Source organism: Suricata suricatta, chromosome 1 (genome assembly GCF_006229205.1).
Source record: "Suricata suricatta isolate VVHF042 chromosome 1, meerkat_22Aug2017_6uvM2_HiC, whole genome shotgun sequence".
NCBI lineage: Eukaryota > Metazoa > Chordata > Mammalia > Carnivora > Herpestidae > Suricata > Suricata suricatta.
This window is the reverse complement of record NC_043700.1, coordinates 18,232,135-18,243,790: the sequence shown is the minus strand read 5'-3', so window position 1 is coordinate 18,243,790 and position 11,656 is coordinate 18,232,135.

The window sequence follows — 11,656 nt, the reverse complement described above, 5'->3', positions numbered from 1 at the left end:
CACCCAGACACCCCTAAAAGTGTGTGTTTTCACAGTCGTTTTCTAGAGCAGTGCCTTTTGCTAATGGCCTCATTATTGCCTCCGGTGATGAGAAATACTATTCACCAGAGGGTCTTTTCAACAACCTGCAGCATTCTGTAAATCACTTGACTGTCTCTAATTGTTTAAATCCAACGGTTGGTTTCAAATTGCGAATGGATCATGAAATCAATTTAGTAGCATGTACCATGTTAAATGGTGAAACGGTACCATGTTTTAAGGAATAAACTATAACAATATAAAATGAGTGGAAGCAACTTTCCAACTGTATATACATATACACATACATATGTATATGATTTGATATCAAATTATAAGATGTAGTCACTACTAAGAGAGAGTATTTAGAATCTTTGACATTTGCGTATTTGTGGGTTCATTCCTGGTACTGCGAGTTTTTGAAAAAAAACTTTTTTCATTATTTGAAGCATTAGTGATGTGAAATTTGTCACTGTAGATGTTCAGAGAGCTAAAGTGTACGATAAGATGTGTGTAACAATTAGTACATATGTGACACGAGTAATGAGACTTCTTGATTTTAGAAAAAAATGATATAATGTGACATTATCCTTTTTTTCTAAAAAAAAACCCACCATCCTTTTAATGTTAAATATTTATCAACATTGCGTTAGCTCTTGCTGTGCTCTGAGTTTGGAGCTATTCATGGGGTTGAATCTAGATTATAATTTATACTTTCAGACAATCAGGGAAGAAGTAAAGCACAGGCCAGAGTTGGCCAATGGACCATCTGGGTTGTGCTCCTGGAGGGCTCAGAGCACTGAGTGGAAAAGTGGCTCACCTGAGTAGAAAAAGGTTCACTTGAACGCAGGGACATGAGTTCTGCTTCAAAGTGATACATCAATTCTTGAACGATCATCCAAGCTGAATGTCTCACGCCAAAGCATAGAGCTTCAGGTCTTTTCTGGTAATAACCTGCCCATGGGTTACATACTGACCCTGGCATGTCCCCATGCCTCTGGGAAGTCTCTGGAAGAAGTAGCTGTACCCTGAAAGCATTATCAAGGAAAAGAAGCCCCTGGAAGCCATCATAGACTCACATTTAGAGCTAATGCCTTGTGGGGACATCTTGATACTGCTATTTCTTGACTGAGGAGCAAACCACAGCTCTTCCTTCGAGACTCCACTCAGCAATCATTTCCATCCATAAAGAACATTTTATAGCTATGCTAGGAACACAGAAGGAAGCTGTGAGGCTGTGTTAGAATTTGCACCAGAGAAAAACAATAGCAGAATTTCCAACCTGTGAAACACTCATATTCCGTTCTCTTTGCTCCACACCAAGCATCGTTTTCCTATTTCCACGAGGATTTAAGGCATGCAGGAGTTAACTGCCTACCTTGAGGAAATGGTGGTGATTATATTTTAAAGCTCCTTGAAGAGTGGTTTTGATCCACGAATGGCACTTTGTAGGAGAGTGATTTTAGCTGGTAGGCAGCAACGCGTTCTGCCAGTGGATTGCTTGTTCTGGGAAGAAGTACCGGAGAAGCCTAATGCGACAAAAACCTCACTTGTGGATGTGGTGTGCACATTTTGATATATATGCTCTAGTTTCTTTGCAGTTTAGGAATGGGTGCAGCAGGACCCAGTTATTGGGGATGATATTAAGCAAAGCAAAGTGGTAGTTGTATAAACCCATGACTGACCATACAGGTAAGAAAGAAACATTTGGTACAAAACCTCAGATTACTTTTTCTGGCTGTTTTATAGGAGGAACTAAGTTATAACATGGATGTAAAAGTGAATCCAACGGGAATGCCTTTGCATGTGGCTCCCAAAGCTTGCACATGGAATTGTTTATGTTTTGCTGGTGCACAGGTTGGTGAAAATGCTTACAGTCAGACTGCATACTGATAAACAGAACTGATCTCATTCTCATGCATTTCCCTAACCCTCTTTCACACGGTGTCTCTCAAGCCTATAGACGTAATGGAGCAGGGACAGGGCCTGAGGTGGCCTCCAGTTGTTGACGTCAATCCACGGCAAGCCTAGAGCGACACAGACCTTCAGTGTCCTTCTTAAGCCCCTAGCCCTCTTCAACTGATCCTCAGATGGATCTTTCCTCTCCCCACACATGGTCTTTGTGTCGTTCCAGTTCTCAGACTGATTCTGAGTGGCAGCAGGAAGTCCTCCATCAGTTTAAAATTGATGAGCTTCCTTATTTCATTGCCCTGAGATATTGTGGTGCCTTCGCTCCTGCTACTGGCTGCCTTTGTAGTGACTTAAATCATGTATTTCAGATCTCACCTGGACTCACTGGTCCCAGCGAAAGCTTGTGCAGTTCTCTCCCCTCCCCAAGTGGAATCCCATATTCTTATTTCCCTGACTGAGTGACTCCCAGTCTCCAGGGCTTATGCATCTTCAGGATGCAGACTACAGCCTGATAGACTCTAAGGGAATCTGTGCAGATCAGAAAAAAAGAGCATCTTCTGGGGGTTGGCTATATCCTGTGCCAGTGGCGAGTGACTTGGTGTGTAGACTGTGTATTATGCAATTTATTAAAGGTTCCTTCTGCTCTGGGGAGATGCAACCCCATGCCAGGCTAGGTGGCCTGGGCAGTAGAGAAGGTGCTGAATTTGGCCCCATTCACCCCCCAGTGAGAGGGTCATGTGCATTGGATAACCTGTACAACTATGCAAATGAATTGGGCCCATTTTATGATTATTTTTCTGAAAGGCTGTTTAGTCCAGAAATCTTCCTCTTGCCTTGATCTTGACAGTATAGAGGGAGCTGGGATCTGTAGCAGAAATTCTGGATGTCAACCACCGCTAAAATGTGGAATTCTGACATCATATAGATGTAGCAAATAATCTATTCTTAATAATCTGATTGTCATTTGTACCACTGTTTTCACATAGACATCCTTATTAGAACCAACCCTAATGAACCTAGAACAGTGTATGACATACAGAGGAAATATAATAAAAAAGGTGTAGATGAAACTAACAAGTCATTGCATCTCCCCACCACTGGTACGTTCCTGCTGACCAAGAACCAGATTCACACTCCTCCCCACATTGGCCATATCTCCCTGACAGGAGTGTCACCCTGCTTGGCTAATAAATCCCATGATACAGCAGTGAAGGCTAAAAATTGCATTAAAAAGTGATAACAAAATGAAAGTATCAGTTGAAGACCTAAGTATATGCAAAGAAGTAGGGTGTATTGAAGAGAATATTCTCTTGGATGGTTTTGGGTGCATTTGATAAATTAATTTACCAGAAAAGTAAGGATTCATAGACATATGTATGTATCACAGTACATTATATTTATTTACTAATTAATAAAAGTGAAATGATTCTGGGGAAATTTGAACTGATTGTAGCTGGACATCCATTTTTTTCTTTTATCTTTGTACTTGTGACTTATTTAACATATTATAATCCCTTATAACTAAGTTGTGACATCACATTTTTTCCATATTTCTTTTCCGGGCACTTTTTTTCTTTTCGTTTTTATACAGATAGTGTGTGCATTGTGTGAGGACACTTTTGTGGGAGATGTTTTCTTTTCAAGCCTAAGACATTGTGCCCCAAGGACAACCATTGAAAAGCATTAGTGGCCATTTTTATGTAATAGAAAATTTCAGCTGCTCAGGCAACTTGGACAAGCTCTGGGAAGGAAATGAATGTTTTCTTCTCCATTGTGTCGTTTTGTATTAGCAGAAGCTGGGCAGTTTGAGAATTATTACTTGTATATCTGGAATTAAATTTCTAACACTTTGAATGCTCATCCTTTACAGTGATGCCATGTTCTCAAAAGTTTAGCCAGTAATCGTGTTTTTCTGCCACAGTAAACACAGGTTGGGGAAGTTAATCACAGCCACTTTCCTCCCTCATTGAACAAAATGAATGGTCATCCATTGCACAGATAACAAAGCAATCAAGAAAGAAAACAGTGTGGTGTGTGTGTTTTTCTGTCATAGCTCAAATGGAAGGTGATAAGCATGCTTGCTGAATTCTGTGGCCAAATAAAACACTAAAATAAACTTTTGGAATTGTTCTTGCTGGGAAACAATAGACTTTAATGCTGGAGCTTTTCTGAAAGGAACCATTTGGGAGTGGAACATACAAAATGCTTACTAAAGGAGGCAGCAAAACTATGTTCTGTTAAAACACGTATGATCATTTCCTAATCTCTTGTCTTCAGGCATTTCCTTTAAGTGAAAATCAGTTACATGTATTTCCAAAAAAGGAGGAAGGGTATCATGAAATCAAATGATCAAATGTGGTACCAAACACAAAAAATTATAATAAAGCAAAAGATGAGCTGAGTCTTGTATCAGTGTAAGACACATGAAATGACACTGTAAATCTACATTTGTAGTGAGCACAGTGACATTTGAGTTTGGCTTTAAAAACCATATGGGAATTTGACAAGTAGAAATGAAGAGAGAAGGTCGGGCGGTCGAAATAGTATGCCAATAGGTGCAGAGGGGAGAGAGGGCTCGGAGGGCATGGAGTGCAGTCATGTAGGCAGGGCTTGCAAATTCCACTGCCTATAGGGCACAGGCAGGTGTTTGCTCTTTAGGAAGACTGATTCAACTTGTCAAAAAGGTGTCAGGTACAGATTGTTATGTGATGTTTCCTAGTTGGTCCGAGGGTTGTGGGTTATCGTTAAGCTGTGATGTTTCCTGTTTTTGCTGTTTGTTTTGGTAGAAGGCAAGGGTCTTCTGCCAATTCCTAATGCACATATACCTCTATGATGTATGGGATGTGGCATTGCCCACACCTATTGCACCTGCAGCCATGCTCCTGACCTGACGCACCAGCAGAGGGCGCTGCCACACCGCTTTTTTTCCCCTCCCCCACCCCACTTCCCCACAGACCATTCACAGCTGTCAGCACCTTTATGGTGCCCTGCATGGGTACATGTTGGTATCACTTGGGTGCAAAGTTTTTCTTTAAATTAGATACATTGACGTATAATTTATAAACCATAAGCATTAACAATTGTGTGTGTGAAATGATGACGTGTGTGAATGTAATCACTACCAACCACATTTCAAATTGTTTCTGATGCTTGACAGTAATCCTTTAAATATATTTTTGTGGTGCTCATGGGAAATATACACTGTGGGCTCACAGTGTCAGGTTTTTTGGGGGGGCAGTGATTCTACCTTGGATTTTGAAGAAGGCAGCTTCTTCAAAAGTGGAGGTGGGTCATTCATTTAAGGCACAATCTTAGGAGAACATCTAGGAACTTTATTTGTTAGTGTGCATCATGGGGTGTTGTAGGGATAAACTAAATAATAGTGAAGGGAGATTGTCAACATTATTGCTGATCATAGAAACTGAAGAGTTACCTGTACTATAATCATAAAAAAAGTCTTTATAAAGATAATACTATTTACTAAGATGGATTCATGTTCCTTATTATTTATGCGTTTATCTTGCAGCAAAATAGAAATTTTTGATGTGGTAGATGTTCTCCTGCGAATTTTATTTAATTGTTACATTAAGGACATTCCTCAATGTTAAAAATGAAGTGATTGCTTTCTTGTGCCATGTGCAAAATTATCACATTGAAAAAGCTTACTGGGGCAAAATAAAATTTCTATGCATTAAGTATTTTTTTATTCTCATTTGCCTATCTTCTTTTACAATTGTGTTAGATTCTTCTCTTTCTTTTTTTCACTTGCTATTAATGCTGTTTGTAATCTTTAAAAAATTTTTAATGCAATTTATTTAAACTAAAAAAATACTTCACCCGTTTCTCCCACCTCAATATGTCTCTTCTGTTTCTTCATCTAGGAGCCTGGTTATTTTTTTGTTTTTTTGGGGGGGGTTCTGTTTCAGATTCTGCATAGAAGAGAAATATTTGTATTTGTCTTTCTCTGTCCAACTTACTTTTTTAGCGTAAACTCCTCTAAACCTTTCATGTTGTCACAATGGCAGGATTTTATTCTTTCTTATTGATGAAGAATATTCCATTGTGTACCCATGCACACTACCGTTTCTTTATCCATTTATTCATCAGTGGACACTTGTTTCCACATCTAGGCTACTGTAAATAATGCTGCAATAAGCATGGGGGTGTGTATATTTTGGAAGGAGTGTTTTCATTTTCTTTATGTAAATATCCAAAAGCAGAATTACTAGATCATATGTTATTTCTATTTTGAACTTTTTTCAGGAACCTCCATAGCGTTTTCCACAGTGGCTGTACCAATTCACGTTTCTACCCACCATGCACAAGGCTCTCTTTTCTCCACACCCTTGCCTACACTTACCTCTTATCTTTCTGATAATAGCCTTTCTAACTAGTGTGAGATGATATATCATTGTGGTTTTGATTTGCATTTCCCTAATGATTAATGATGTTGCGTATTTTTTCGTATACCTATTGGCCACCTGTTTATATTCTTTGGGAAAATGTTTATTCTCATCTGCCAATTTTTAAATCATATTTAAATCATGTTCCTTTGCTATTGAACTTTATTGGTTCTTTCTATATCTTGGGTGTTAGCTCCTTATCAAATATGTGATTTGTAATTATTTTCTCCCATTCAGTAGGGTGACTTTTCACATGTTGATGGTTTCTATTGCTGTGCAGAAATTTTTAGTTGGATGTAGTCCAACTTGTTTAGTTTTGCTTTCGTTGCCTTTTCTTTTGGTGTCATATTAATTTAAAAAATCACTAAGACATGTCAAAGATCTTACTGCTTATTTTTCTCCCAGAAGTTTTATGGTCTCAGGTTAGAGTCAAGTCTATTCCACTCTGAGTTTATTTTTGTATACAGTGTAAGATACTAGTCCAGTATCATTCTTTTGCACGTGGCTTTCCAGTTTCCCAAACACCATGTACTGAGGAGATTATCCTATTTTGTTGTATATTCTTGACTCCCGTGTTGTAAATTAATTGGCTATATATATGTGTGTATTTATTTTCAGGCTCTCTATTCTGTTCCATTAATTGAAGTGTCGTTATTTTGCTAATACCATACTGTTTTGATTAGTATAGCTTCATAATATAGTTTGAAATCAGGGAGCATGTTGCCTCCAACTTTGTTCTTTTTTCCTCAAGATTGCTTTGGTCAATCAGGAAATTTTTGTGGCTCCACACAAGTTTTAGGATTGTTTGTTCTATTTCTGTGAAAAATGCCATTGGAATCTTCATAGGAATTGCATTGAGTACATTATTTTGGGTACTCTGAACATTTTATTGTTATTTTTTTAAATGTTTTTTAAAATTTATTTTTGAGAGAGAGAGAGAGACAGCGTGAGCAGGGGAGGGTCAAAAAGAGAGGAAGGCACAGAATCTGAAAACAGGCTCCAGGCTCTGAGCTAGCTGTCAGCACAGAGCCTGACACGGGGCTCAAACCCAAGAAACATGAGATCGTGGTTCACCTGAGCCAAAGTCGGATGCTCAACTGACTGAGCCACCCAGGCGCCCCTACTATGAACATTTTAACAATATTCTTTCAATCCATGAGCACAGAATATTTTCTCATAATTTGTGTCTTCAATTTATTTCATTAATGCCTGGTAGTTTTCAGTATACAGGTCTTTACATCCTTGATTAAATTTATTTGTAGACTTTTATGCTATTGTATATGAGACTCTTTTTTAAATTTCTTTCTGATAGTTCATTATTAGTGTAAAGAAATGCAACGTATGTTTGAGTATCAATGTATCTGGCAAATCTGAATTTTTGTTCTACCAATGTTTTGGATGAGTCTTTAGGGTTTTCTTTATACAATATTATGTTATTTATAATGACTAATGGTTTTAGTTTTCCTTCCATTGTGAATGCATATTTTTTATTGTCTAGTTGCTCAACACTATGTTGAATAAAAGTGGTTGGAGTAGACATCCTTGTCTTATTTCTGGTCTTAGAGGGAAAGCTTATAGCTTTTTACTATTTACTTTGATGTTAGCTGTGGGCTTATCATACCTGACTTTTATTATGTTGAGATACATTCCCTCTATACATATTCTATTGAGAGTTTTTATCATAAATAGATAGTGAATTTTGTCACATGCCTTTTCTGCATTTATTGAGAGGATCGTATTGTTGTCCTTCATGTTAATGTAGTTTACCACTTTGATGGATTTGTGAGTATTAGAACATCTTTGTATCCCCGGAATAAATGCCACTTGATCATAGTGCATGATGCTTTTACTATACTTTTAAAATTTGCAAATATTTTGTTGATGATATGTGTATCTATGTTCACTATGGATATTTGCATGCATGTATGTGTACATGTATGTATGACATCCTTGTCCAGTGTTGGTATCAGAGTAATGCTGTCCTTGTAAAGGTGCCCCCACCCTCCTTTTTCTTGGAAGAGTTGAGAACGATGGTGTTAATTCTTTTCTAAGTGTTTGCTAGAATCCACCAGTGAAGCCAACTCTTGTTTGTTGGAAGGTTTTTATTACTGATTAAATCTCCTTGTTACTAGTTGGACTACTCAGATTTTCTATTTTATCATGTCAGTCTTGGTAAGTTGTATCTGCATTTCTTTTAATTTGTCGGATTTTGGGGTTACAACTGTTCATAGTAGTCAATTTTGATTCTATTTCTTGGTATGAATTGCAATGTCTCTTTTATTTCTGATGTGATTTATTTGAATTCTGTCTCCATTTTTTGGTAAGTTTTCGTAACATTTTGTCCATTTTATCTTTTCAAAGAATGAGCTTTAATTTTCAACAATCATTTATTATCTTTTCAGTCTTTTTTTCATTTATTTCTGCTTTAGTCTTATTCTTTTCCTTCTACTAACTTTGGAATTCATTTATTCTTTTTGAGTAGCTTGGATGTAACGTTATTTTAATATTTTCTTGTTTTTTGAGGTATGCACTCATTGTTATGAACTTCCACCTTAGACCTGCTTTTGCTGTATTCAATAAATTATGTTATGTTACACTTCTATTTTCATCTGCCTCAAGATACTTTCTGGTTTCTTTTTTATTTCTTTTTTGACTCATTGGTAATTCAGTAGAATGTTATTTGATGTCTACATATTTCTGAACTTTTGTTTTCTTTGTGTAATTAATTTCTAGTTTCATACCATTGTGGTCAGAAAAGATGTTTGATAGGATTTTAAATCTCTTAAATCTATTAAGGATTGTTTTATAGTTTAACATATGTTCTATTTGGAAAATGTACCTGTGCTATTGAGAAGAATGTGTATTCTGTTGCTTTTGGATGGAATGTTCTTTTTATATATAAATTCATCTGGTTTAATGTGTCAATTAGGGCCACTGTTTCATTATTGATTTTCTGTCAGCATGAACTATCTATTAATGTAAGTGGATTATTAAAGATGCCTATATTACTAATTGCTGTATAAATCTCCATTAAGGCCTCATAATGTTTGCTTTATATAAATAAATGCCCCTTCTTAGGTGCATAAATATTTATATATATTATATCCCTTTACTCGATTGACTGCTTTACTGTTATGTAACATGCTTCACTGTCAGTGCAGAGCCTGATGTGGGGCTTGAACTCACAAACAGCAAGATCATATGCTGAGCTGAAACCAAGAGTCGAACACTTAACCAACTGAGCCACGCAGGTTCTCCATAAAGTCTCTTTTTAGGTCTACTTCTATTTTTCTCTTAAGAAAATATAAAAATTCTGGAGCGCCTGGGTGGCTCACTTGTTCAAGTGTCCGACTTTAGCTAGGGTCATGATCATGGATTCCAGCCCTGTGTCGGGCTCTGTGCAGACAACTCAGAGCCTGGAGCCTGCTTCAGATTCTGTGTCTCCCTCTCTCTCTGCCCTTCTGCAGTCACAATCTGCCTCCCTCTCACTCTCTCTCTAAAATAAATAAACATCTAAAAACATTTTTTAAAAGACAATATAAAGAGTCTTTGTGCATGCTGTTAACAGTGAGGGTTCTGTGAGATAGCTGTACAACCTCTAATGCCTACATACGTGACATTCATTCAGTAATTTAAAATAATCTTTATTGAATACTTATTAAGCACTTGGTGTGAACCAGGCAGTGGAGATATAAATATAGACCATTTCTGTCTCCTCTGAGCTTTAAAACTTGGTGAAGAAAATTGATTTTCATCAAATAGTTCTGCAAAAATATACTTTCAGTGACAAGAGTAAAGAAGAAAAAGAATTAGGAGCTAGAGATTCTATGCTGAGTAGTCCTAATAGACTCTGGGGATTATCAAGATTTCCTTGAAAACACAGGTTTTGACTTGAAATATCAAGTTGAGGGCCCTAGAAGGAAAGTAAGAGGTGAAAAAGAGTCTTCTCTCTTTTTTATTTAAAAAATTTTTTATTTTATTACTAGTTAGTTAACATACAGTGTTATATTAATTTCAAGTGTACAATATAGTGATTCAACATTTCCTTATATCACCCATTGCTCATCATAACAAGTGCACTCTTTAAATTTGTGTCACCTTTTTTACCCATCCCCTTACCCTCCTCCCCTCTGGTAACCCTCAGATTGCTCTCTATAATTAAAAGTCTGTTTCTTGATTTCTTTCTTTCTCTCTTTCACTTTGCTTGTTTGTTTTGTTGTTTAATTCCACATGTGATGAAATTATATATGTCTTACTGGCAAATTGAATTCAACAGCATATTAAAAAAATTATCCGTCATGATCAAATGGTATTCATTCCTGGGTTACAGGGCTGGCTCAGTATTCGCAAATCCATCACTGTAATACATCACATTAACAAAAGAAAGGATAAAAAACATATGATCCTGTCAATAGATGCAGAAAAAGCATTTGACAAAATGCAGCACCCTTTCTTAAAACAAAACCCTTGAGAAAGTTGGAATAAAAGGAACATACCTAAACATTATAAAACGCAGTTTATGAAAAGCCCACAGCTAATATCATCCTCAATGGGGAAAAACTGAGAGCTTTCACCCCAAGATCAGGAACACGACAGCGGTGTCCACTCTCACCACTGTTGTTTAACATAGTGCTGGAAGTCCTAGCATCAGCAGTAAGACAACAAAAGGAAGTAAAAGGCATCAGAATTGGCAAAGAAGAAGTCAAACTTTTACTTTTCGCAGATGACGTGATACTCTATATGGAAAATCCAGCAGACTCCACCAGAAGCCTTCTAGAACTTATCCATGAATTCAGCAAAGTTGCAGGGTACAAAATTAATGTACAGAAATCAGTTGCATTCTGTACACCAATAATGAAGTAGTGGAAAGAGAAATGAAGAAACTGATCCCACTCATGATTGCATGAAAGACCATAAAATACCTAGGAGTAAACCTAACCAAGGATGTAAAAGACCTATATGATGAAAACTATAGAAAACTTATGAAAGAGATTGAAGAAGACACCAAGAAATGGAAAAACATTCCATGCTCATGGATCGGAAGAATAAACATTGTGAAAATGTCATTACTACCCAAAGCAATCTACACATTCAATGCAATCCCCATCAAAATTGCACCAGCATTCTTCTCACAGCTAGAACAAGCTATCCTCAAATTCGTATGGAACCACAAAAGACTCCGAATAGCCAAAGTAATATTGAAGAAGAAAACCAAAACGGGAGGCATCACAATCCCAGAATTTAGCCTCTACTACAAGGCTGTCTTCATCAAGACAGTATGGTATTGGCAGAAAAACAGACACATAGACCAATGGAATAGAATA